This window comes from Ammospiza nelsoni, chromosome 8, assembly GCF_027579445.1.
Source record: "Ammospiza nelsoni isolate bAmmNel1 chromosome 8, bAmmNel1.pri, whole genome shotgun sequence".
Classification (NCBI taxonomy): domain Eukaryota; kingdom Metazoa; phylum Chordata; class Aves; order Passeriformes; family Passerellidae; genus Ammospiza; species Ammospiza nelsoni.
Genome location: NC_080640.1, coordinates 36,291,100 through 36,302,547, shown reverse-complemented (window position 1 = coordinate 36,302,547; position 11,448 = coordinate 36,291,100).

The window sequence follows — 11,448 nt, the reverse complement described above, 5'->3', positions numbered from 1 at the left end:
AGTTGGCAAGCTGCGCACACAATCCCAGTGTTGTACAGCTTCCTTCTTCACCTTTCCGATGCTGCCGCTCTCTCCGGCTCCCGGAGCCGAAGAAGCGGCTTCTTCGCGCAAAGACGATTCTATCGCTCACAGTGCTCTCTTAACGCCGCTTCTGCCGAAAGAAGCCCGGGAGCGGCTCTTAGCTCCGGAGAGCATCGTACCTTCGTCTTTAGCGTCTTTTGTGCTCTACATCCTAGCAGAAAGCTTTTCCACTCTGTCTGGCAAGTAAAACCTGCGGGAGCACAGAAAACATCTCCCATCATGTTCTGGACGTTGCACGGAGGTCTGCCAAGTGTTTGACAAGAAGGAAAGAAAAGTTGTCCAAAACAGCTTCTTATCGAATATTCATGTGATTGGAAACGTCAGGAACGTGGTAAGGTACTGTTTTCTATCAGTTGGCAAGCTGCGCACACAATCCCAGTGTTGTACAGCTTCCTTCTTCACCTTTCCGATGCTGCCGCTCTCTCTGGCTCCTGGAGCCGAAGAAGCGGCTTCTTTGCGCAAAAACGATTGTACCGCTCACAGGGCTCTCTTAGCGCCGCTTCTGCCGAAAGAAGCCCGGGAGCGGCTCTTAGCTCCGGAGAGCATCGTACCTTCGTCTTTAGCGTCTTTTGTGGTCTACATCCTAGCAGAAAGCTTTTCCACTCTGTCTAGCAAGGAAAACCTGCGGGAGCACAGAAAACATCTCCCATCGTGTTCTGGACGTTGCACGGAGGTCTGCCAAGTGTTTGACAAGAAGGAAAGAAAAGTTGTCCAAAACAGCTTCCAATCGAATATTCATGTGATTGGAAACGTCAGGAAAGTGTAAGGTACTGTTTTCTATCAGTTGGCAAGCTGCGCACACAATCCCAGTGTTGTACAGCTTCCTTCTTCACCTTTCCGATGCTGCCGCTCTCTCCGGCTCCCGGAGCCGAAGAAGCGGCTTCTTCGCTCAAAGACGATTGTACCGCTCACAGTGCTCTCCTTAACGCGGCTTCTGCCGAAAGAAGCCCGGGAGCGGCTCTTAGCTCCGGAGAGCATCGTACCTTCGTCTTTAGCGTCTTTTGTGGTCTACATCCTAGCAGAAAGCTTTTCCACTCTGTCTGGCAAGGAAAACCTGACGGAGCACAGAAAACATCTCCCATCGTGTTCTGGATGTTGCACGGAGTTCTGCCAAATGTTTGGCATGAAGGAAAGAAAAGTTGTCCAAAACAGCTTCCAATCAAATATTCATGTGATTGGAAACGTCAGGAAAGTTTAAGGTACTGTTTTCTATCAGTTGGCAAGCTGCGCACACAATCCCAGTGTTGTACAGCTTCCTTCTTCACCTTTCCGATGATGCCACTCTCTCCGGCTCCCGGAGCCGAAGATGTGGCTTCTTCGCGCACAGACGATTGTACCGGTCACGGGGCTCTCTTAGCGCGGCTTCTGCCGAAAGAAGCCCGGGAGCGGCTCTTAGCTCCGGAGAGCATCGTACCTTCGTCTTTAGCGTCTTTTGTGCTCTACATCCTAGCAGAAAGCTTTTCCACTCTGTCTGGCAAGGAAAACCTGCGGGAGCACAGAAAACATCTCCCATCGTGTTCTGGACGTTGCACGGACGTCTGCCAAGTGTTTGACAAGAAGGAAAGAAAAGTTGTCCAAAACAGCTTCTTATCGAATATTCATGTGATTGGAAACGTCAGGAAAGTGTAAGGTACTGTTTTCTATCAGTTGGCAAGCTGCGCACACAATCCCAGTGTTGTACAGCTTCCTTCTTCACCTTTCCGATGCTGCCGCTCTCTCCGGCTCCCGGAGCCGAAGAAGCGGCTTCTTCGCGCATAGACGATTGTACTGCTCACAGTGCTCTCTTAGCGCCGCTTCTGCCGAAAGAAGCCCGGGAGCGGCTCTTAGCTCCGGAGAGCATCGTACCTTCGTCTTTAGCGTCTTTTGTGGTCTACATCCTAGCAGAAAGCTTTTCCACTCTGTCTGGCAAGGAAAACCTGCGGGAGCACAGAAAACATCTCCCATCGTGTTCTGGACGTTGCCCCGAGATCTGCCAAGTGTTTGGCATGAAGGAAAGAAAAGTTGTCCAAAACAGCTTCCAATCGAAGATTCATGTGATTGGAAACGTCAGGAAAGTGTAAGGTACTGTTTTCTATCAGTTGGCAAGCTGCGCACACAATCCCAGTGTTGTACAGCTTCCTTCTTCACCTTTCCGATGCTGCCGCTCTCTCCGGCTCCCGGAGCCGAAGAAGCGGCTTCTTCGCTCAAAGGCGATTGTACCGCTCACAGTGCTCTCCTTAACGCGGCTTCTGCCGAAAGAAGCCCGGGAGCGGCTCTTAGCTCCGGAGAGCATCGTACCTTCGTCTTTAGCGTCTTTTGTGCTCTACATCCTAGCAGAAAGCTTTTCCACTCTGTCTGGCAAGTAAAACCTGCGGGAGCACAGAAAACATCTCCCATCATGTTCTGGACGTTGCACGGAGGTCTGCCAAGTGTTTGACAAGAAGGAAAGAAAAGTTGTCCAAAACAGCTTCTTATCGAATATTCATGTGATTGGAAACGTCAGGAAAGTGGTAAGGTACTGTTTTCTATCAGTTGGCAAGCTGCGCACACAATCCCAGTGTTGTACAGCTTCCTTCTTCACCTTTCCGATGCTGCCGCTCTCTCTGGCTCCTGGAGCCGAAGAAGCGGCTTCTTTGCGCAAAAACGATTGTACCGCTCACAGGGCTCTCTTAGCGCCGCTTCTGCCGAAAGAAGCCCGGGAGCGGCTCTTAGCTCCGGAGAGCATCGTACCTTCGTCTTTAGCGTCTTTTGTGGTCTACATCCTAGCAGAAAGCTTTTCCACTCTGTCTAGCAAGGAAAACCTGCGGGAGCACAGAAAACATCTCCCATCGTGTTCTGGACGTTGCACGGAAGTCTGCCAAGTGTTTGACAAGAAGGAAAGAAAAGTTGTCCAAAACAGCTTCCAATCGAATATTCATGTGATTGGAAACGTCAGGAAAGTGTAAGGTACTGTTTTCTATCAGTTGGCAAGCTGCGCACACAATCCCAGTGTTGTACAGCTTCCTTCTTCACCTTTCCGATGCTGCCGCTCACTCCGGCTCCCGGAGCCGAAGAAGCGGCTTCTTCGCTCAAAGACGATTGTACCGCTCACAGTGCTCTCCTTAACGCGGCTTCTGCCGAAAGAAGCCCGGGAGCGGCTCTTAGCTCCGGAGAGCATCGTACCTTCGTCTTTAGCGTCTTTTGTGGTCTACATCCTAGCAGAAAGCTTTTCCACTCTGTCTGGCAAGGAAAACCTGACGGAGCACAGAAAACATCTCCCATCGTGTTCTGGACGTTGCACGGAGTTCTGCCAAATGTTTGGCATGAAGGAAAGAAAAGTTGTCCAAAACAGCTTCCAATCGAATATTCATGTGATTGGAAACGTCAGGAAAGTGTAAGGTACTGTTTTCTATCAGTTGGCAAGCTGCGCACACAATCCCAGTGTTGTACAGCTTCCTTCTTCACCTTTCCGATGATGCCACTCTCTCCGGCTCCCGGAGCCGAAGATGTGGCTTCTTCGCGCACAGACGATTGTACCGGTCACGGGGCTCTCTTAGCGCGGCTTCTGCCGAAAGAAGCCCGGGAGCGGCTCTTAGCTCCGGAGAGCATCGTACCTTCGTCTTTAGCGTCTTTTGTGCTCTACATCCTAGCAGAAAGCTTTTCCACTCTGTCTGGCAAGGAAAACCTGCGGGAGCACAGAAAACATCTCCCATCGTGTTCTGGACGTTGCACGGACGTCTGCCAAGTGTTTGACAAGAAGGAAAGAAAAGTTGTCCAAAACAGCTTCTTATCGAATATTCATGTGATTGGAAACGTCAGGAAAGTGTAAGGTACTGTTTTCTATCAGTTGGCAAGCTGCGCACACAATCCCAGTGTTGTACAGCTTCCTTCTTCACCTTTCCGATGCTGCCGCTCTCTCCGGCTCCCGGAGCCGAAGAAGCGGCTTCTTCGCGCATAGACGATTGTACTGCTCACAGTGCTCTCTTAGCGCCGCTTCTGCCGAAAGAAGCCCGGGAGCGGCTCTTAGCTCCGGAGAGCATCGTACCTTCGTCTTTAGCGTCTTTTGTGGTCTACATCCTAGCAGAAAGCTTTTCCACTCTGTCTGGCAAGGAAAACCTGCGGGAGCACAGAAAACATCTCCCATCGTGTTCTGGACGTTGCCCCGAGATCTGCCAAGTGTTTGGCATGAAGGAAAGAAAAGTTGTCCAAAACAGCTTCCAATCGAAGATTCATGTGATTGGAAACGTCAGGAAAGTGTAAGGTACTGTTTTCTATCAGTTGGCAAGCTGCGCACACAATCCCAGTGTTGTACAGCTTCCTTCTTCACCTTTCCGATGCTGCCGCTCTCTCCGGCTCCCGGAGCCGAAGAAGCGGCTTCTTCGCGCAAAGACGATTGTACCGCTCACAGTGCTCTCTTAGCGCCGCTTCTGCCGAAAGAAGCCCGGCAGCGGCTCTTAGCTCCGGAGAGCATCGTACCTTCGTCTTTAGCGTCTTTTGTGGTCTACATCCTAGCAGAAAGCTTTTCCACTCTGTCTGGCAAGGAAAACCTGCGGGAGCACAGAAAACATATCCCATCGTGTTCTGGACGTTGCACGGACGTCTGCCAAATGTTTGGCATGAAGGAAAGAAAAGTTGTCCAAAACGGATTCCAATCGAATATTCATGTGATTGGAAACGTCAGGAAAGTGTAAGGTACTGTTTTCTATCAGTTGGCAAGCTGCGCACACAATCCCAGTGTTGTACAGCTTCCTTCTTCACCTTTCCGATGCTGCCGCTCTCTCCGGCTCCCGGAGCCGAAGAAGCGGCTTCTTCGCGCACAGACGATTGTACCGCTCACAGTGCTCTCTTAGCGCCGCTTCTGCCGAAAGAAGCCCGGGAGCGGCTCTTAGCTCCGGAGAGCATCGTACCTTCGTCTTTAGCGTCTTTTGTGGTCTACATCCTAGCAGAAAGCTTTTCAACTCTGTCTGGCAAGGAAAACCTGCGGGAGCACAGAAAACATCTCCCATCGTGTTCTGGACGTTGCACGGAGGTCTGCCAAGTGTTTGACAAGAAGGAAAGAAAAGTTGTCCAAAACAGATTCCAATCGAAGATTCATGTGATTGGAAACGTCAGGAAAGTGTAAGGTACTGTTTTCTATCAGTTGGCAAGCTGCGCACACAATCCCAGTGTTGTACAGCTTCCTTCTTCACCTTTCCGATGCTGCCGCTCTCTCCGGCTCCCGGAGCCGAAGAAGCGGCTTCTTCACGCAAAGACGATTGTACCGCTCACAGTGCTCTCTTAGCGCGGCTTCTGCCGAAAGAAGCCCGGGAGCGGCTCTTAGCTCCGGAGAGCATCGTACCTTCGTCTTTAGCGTCTTTTGTGGTCTACATCCTAGCAGAAAGCTTTTCCACTCTGTCTGGCAAGGAAAACCTGCGGGAGCACAGAAAACATCTCCCATCGTGTTCTGGACGTTGCACGGACGTCTGCCAAGTGTTTGACAAGAAGGAAAGAAAAGTTGTCCAAAACAGCTTCTTATCGAATATTCATGTGATTGGAAACGTCAGGAAAGTGTAAGGTTCTGTTTTCTATCAGTTGGCAAGCTGCGCACACAATCCCAGTGTTGTACAGCTTCCTTCTTCACCTTTCCGATGCTGCCGCTCTCTCCGGCTCCCGGAGCCGAAGAAGCGGCTTCTTCGCGCAAAGACGATTGTACCGCTCACAGTGCTCTCTTAGCGCCGCTTCTGCCGAAAGAAGCCCGGGAGCGGCTCTTAGCTCCGGAGAGCATCGTACCTTCGTCTTTAGCGTCTTTTGTGCTCTACATCCTAGCAGAAAGCTTTTCCACTCTGTCTGGCAAGGAAAACCTGCGGGAGCACAGAAAACATCTCCCATTGTGTTCTGGACGTTGACCCGAGATCTGCCAAGTGTTTGGCATGAAGGAAAGAAAAGTTGTCCAAAACAGCTTCCAATCGAATATTCATGTGATTGGAAACGTCAGGAAAGTGTAAGGTACTGTTTTCTATCAGTTGGCAAGCTGCGCACACAATCCCAGTGTTGTACAGCTTCCTTCTTCACCTTTCCGATGCTGCCGCTCTCTCCGGCTCCCGGAGCCGAAGAAGCGGCTTCTTCGCGCACAGACGATTGTACCGCTCACAGTGCTCTCTTAGCGCCGCTTCTGACGAAAGAAGCCCGGGAGCGGCTCTTAGCTCCGGAGAGCATCGTACCTTCGTCTTTAGCGTCTTTTGTGCTCTACATCCTAGCAGAAAGCTTTTCCACTCTGTCTGGCAAGGAAAACCTGCGGGAGCACAGAAAACATCTCCCATCGTGTTCTGGACGTTGACCCGAGATCTGCCAAGTGTTTGGCATGAAGGAAAGAAAAGTTGTCCAAAACAGCTTCCAATCGAATATTCATGTGATTGGAAACGTCAGGAAAGTGTAAGGTACTGTTTTCTATCAGTTGGCAAGCTGCGCACACAATCCCAGTGTTGTACAGCTTCCTTCTTCACCTTTCCGATGCTGCCGCTCTCTCCGGCTCCCGGAGCCGAAGAAGCGGCTTCTTCGCGCACAGACGATTGTACCGCTCACAGTGCTCTCTTAGCGCCGCTTCTGCCGAAAGAAGCCCGGGAGCGGCTCTTAGCTCCGGAGAGCATCGTACCTTCGTCTTTAGCGTCTTTTGTGGTCTACATCCTAGCAGAAAGCTTTTCCACTCTGTCTGGCAAGGAAAACCTGCGGGAGCACAGAAAACATCTCCCATCGTGTTCTGGACGTTGCACGGACGTCTGCCAAGTGTTTGGCATGAAGGAAAGAAAAGTTGTCCAAAACAGCTTCCAATCGAATATTCATGTGATTGGAAACGTCAGGAAAGTGTAAGGTACTGTTTTCTATCAGTTGGCAAGCTGCGCACACAATCCCAGTGTTGTACAGCTTCCTTCTTCACCTTTCCGATGCTGCCGCTCTCTCCGGCTCCCGGAGCCGAAGAAGCGGCTTCTTCGCGCAAAGACGATTGTACCGCTCACAGTGCTCTCTTAGCGCCGCTTCTGACGAAAGAAGCCCGGGAGCGGCTCTTAGCTCCGGAGAGCATCGTACCTTCGTCTTTAGCGTCTTTTGTGCTCTACATCCTAGCAGAAAGCTTTTCCACTCTGTCTGGCAAGGAAAACCTGCGGGAGCACAGAAAACATCTCCCATCGTGTTCTGGACGTTGCCCCGAGATCTGCCAAGTGTTTGGCATGAAGGAAAGAAAAGTTGTCCAAAACAGCTTCCAATCGAATATTCATGTGATTGGAAACGTCAGGAAAGTGTAAGGTACTGTTTTCTATCAGTTGGCAAGCTGCGCACACAATCCCAGTGTTGTACAGCTTCCTTCTTCACCTTTCCGATGCTGCCGCTCTCTCCGGCTCCCGGAGCCAAAGAAGCGGCTTCTTCGCGCAAAGACGATTGTACCGCTCACAGTGCTCTCTTAGCGCCGCTTCTGCCGAAAGAAGCCCGGGAGCGGCTCTTAGCTCCGGAGAGCATCGTACCTTCGTCTTTAGCGTCTTTTGTGGTCTACATCCTAGCAGAAAGCTTTTCCACTCTGTCTGGCAAGGAAAACCTGCGGGAGCACAGAAAACATCTCCCATCGTGTTCTGGACGTTGCACGGAGGTCTGCCAAGTGTTTGACAAGAAGGAAAGAAAAGTTGTCCAAAACAGCTTCCAATCGAATATTCATGTGATTGGAAACGTCAGGAAAGTGTAAGGTACTGTTTTCTATCAGTTGGCAAGCTGCGCACACAATCCCAGTGTTGTACAGCTTCCTTCTTCACCTTTCCGATGCTGCCGCTCTCTCCGGCTCCCGGAGCCGAAGAAGCGGCTTCTTCGCTCAAAGACGATTGTACCGCTCACAGTGCTCTCCTTAACGCGGCTTCTGCCGAAAGAAGCCCGGGAGCGGCTCTTAGCTCCGGAGAGCATCGTACCTTCGTCTTTAGCGTCTTTTGTGGTCTACATCCTAGCAGAAAGCTTTTCCACTCTGTCTGGCAAGGAAAACCTGACGGAGCACAGAAAACATCTCCCATCGTGTTCTGGATGTTGCACGGAGTTCTGCCAAATGTTTGGCATGAAGGAAAGAAAAGTTGTCCAAAACAGCTTCCAATCGAATATTCATGTGATTGGAAACGTCAGGAAAGTGTAAGGTACTGTTTTCTATCAGTTGGCAAGCTGCGCACACAATCCCAGTGTTGTACAGCTTCCTTCTTCACCTTTCCGATGATGCCACTCTCTCCGGCTCCCGGAGCCGAAGATGTGGCTTCTTCGCGCACAGACGATTGTACCGGTCACGGGGCTCTCTTAGCGCGGCTTCTGCCGAAAGAAGCCCGGGAGCGGCTCTTAGCTCCGGAGAGCATCGTACCTTCGTCTTTAGCGTCTTTTGTGCTCTACATCCTAGCAGAAAGCTTTTCCACTCTGTCTGGCAAGGAAAACCTGCGGGAGCACAGAAAACATCTCCCATCGTGTTCTGGACGTTGCACGGACGTCTGCCAAGTGTTTGACAAGAAGGAAAGAAAAGTTGTCCAAAACAGCTTCTTATCGAATATTCATGTGATTGGAAACGTCAGGAAAGTGTAAGGTACTGTTTTCTATCAGTTGGCAAGCTGCGCACACAATCCCAGTGTTGTACAGCTTCCTTCTTCACCTTTCCGATGCTGCCGCTCTCTCCGGCTCCCGGAGCCGAAGAAGCGGCTTCTTCGCGCATAGACGATTGTACTGCTCACAGTGCTCTCTTAGCGCCGCTTCTGCCGAAAGAAGCCCGGGAGCGGCTCTTAGCTCCGGAGAGCATCGTACCTTCGTCTTTAGCGTCTTTTGTGGTCTACATCCTAGCAGAAAGCTTTTCCACTCTGTCTGGCAAGGAAAACCTGCGGGAGCACAGAAAACATCTCCCATCGTGTTCTGGACGTTGCCCCGAGATCTGCCAAGTGTTTGGCATGAAGGAAAGAAAAGTTGTCCAAAACAGCTTCCAATCGAATATTCATGTGATTGGAAACGTCAGGAAAGTGTAAGGTACTGTTTTCTATCAGTTGGCAAGCTGCGCACACAATCCCAGTGTTGTACAGCTTCCTTCTTCACCTTTCCGATGCTGCCGCTCTCTCCGGCTCCCGGAGCCGAAGAAGCGGCTTCTTCGCGCAAAGACGATTGTACCGCTCACAGTGCTCTCTTAGCGCCGCTTCTGCCGAAAGAAGCCCGGCAGCGGCTCTTAGCTCCGGAGAGCATCGTACCTTCGTCTTTAGCGTCTTTTGTGGTCTACATCCTAGCAGAAAGCTTTTCCACTCTGTCTGGCAAGGAAAACCTGCGGGAGCACAGAAAACATATCCCATCCTGTTCTGGACGTTGCACGGACGTCTGCCAAATGTTTGGCATGAAGGAAAGAGAAGTTGTCCAAAACGGATTCCAATCGAATATTCATGTGATTGGAAACGTCAGGAAAGTGTAAGGTACTGTTTTCTATCAGTTGGCAAGCTGCGCACACAATCCCAGTGTTGTACAGCTTCCTTCTTCACCTTTGCGATGCTGCCGCTCTCTCCGGCTCCCGGAGCCGAAGAAGCGGCTTCTTCGCGCACAGACGATTGTACCGCTCACAGTGCTCTCTTAGCGCCGCTTCTGCCGAAAGAAGCCCGGGAGCGGCTCTTAGCTCCGGAGAGCATCGTACCTTCGTCTTTAGCGTCTTTTGTGGTCTACATCCTAGCAGAAAGCTTTTCAACTCTGTCTGGCAAGGAAAACCTGCGGGAGCACAGAAAACATCTCCCATCGTGTTCTGGACGTTGCACGGAGGTCTGCCAAGTGTTTGACAAGAAGGAAAGAAAAGTTGTCCAAAACAGCTTCCAATCAAAGATTCATGTGATTGGAAACGTCAGGAAAGTGTAAGGTACTGTTTTCTATCAGTTGGCAAGCTGCGCACACAATCCCAGTGTTGTACAGCTTCCTTCTTCACCTTTCCGATGCTGCCGCTCTCTCCGGCTCCCGGAGCCGAAGAAGCGGCTTCTTCACGCAAAGACGATTGTACCGCTCACAGTGCTCTCTTAGCGCGGCTTCTGCCGAAAGAAGCCCGGGAGCGGCTCTTAGCTCCGGAGAGCATCGTACCTTCGTCTTTAGCGTCTTTTGTGGTCTACATCCTAGCAGAAAGCTTTTCCACTCTGTCTGGCAAGGAAAACCTGCGGGAGCACAGAAAACATCTCCCATCGTGTTCTGGACGTTGCACGGAGGTCTGCCAAGTGTTTGACAAGAAGGAAAGAAAAGTTGTCCAAAACAGCTTCTTATCGAATATTCATGTGATTGGAAACGTCAGGAAAGTGTAAGGTTCTGTTTTCTATCAGTTGGCAAGCTGCGCACACAATCCCAGTGTTGTACAGCTTCCTTCTTCACCTTTCCGATGCTGCCGCTCTCTCCGGCTCCCGGAGCCGAAGAAGCGGCTTCTTCGCGCAAAGACGATTGTACCGCTCACAGTGCTCTCTTAGCGCCGCTTCTGCCGAAAGAAGCCCGGGAGCGGCTCTTAGCTCCGGAGAGCATCGTACCTTCGTCTTTAGCGTCTTTTGTGGTCTACATCCTAGCAGAAAGCTTTTCCACTCTATCTGGCAAGGAAAACCTGCGGGAGCACAGAAAACATCTCCCATTGTGTTCTGGACGTTGACCCGAGATCTGCCAAGTGTTTGGCATGAAGGAAAGAAAAGTTGTCCAAAACAGCTTCCAATCGAATATTCATGTGATTGGAAACGTCAGGAAAGTGTAAGGTACTGTTTTCTATCAGTTGGCAAGCTGCGCACACAATCCCAGTGTTGTACAGCTTCCTTCTTCACCTTTCCGATGCTGCCGCTCTCTCCGGCTCCCGGAGCCGAAGAAGCGGCTTCTTCGCGCACAGACGATTGTACCGCTCACAGTGCTCTCTTAGCGCCGCTTCTGCCGAAAGAAGCCCGGGAGCGGCTCTTAGCTCCGGAGAGCATCGTACCTTCGTCTTTAGCGTCTTTTGTGCTCTACATCCTAGCAGAAAGCTTTTCCACTCTGTCTGGCAAGGAAAACCTGCGGGAGCACAGAAAACATCTCCCATCGTGTTCTGGACGTTGACCCGAGATCTGCCAAGTGTTTGGCATGAAGGAAAGAAAAGTTGTCCAAAACAGCTTCTTATCGAATATTCATGTGATTGGAAACGTCAGGAAAGTGTAAGGTACTGTTTTCTATCAGTTGGCAAGCTGCGCACACAATCCCAGTGTTGTACAGCTTCCTTCTTCACCTTTCCGATGCTGCCGCTCTCTCCGGCTCCCGGAGCCGAAGAAGCGGCTTCTTCGCGCACAGACGATTGTACCGCTCACAGTGCTCTCTTAGCGCCGCTTCTGCCGAAAGAAGCCCGGGAGCGGCTCTTAGCTCCGGAGAGCATCGTACCTTCGTCTTTAGCGTCTTTTGTGGTCTACATCCTAG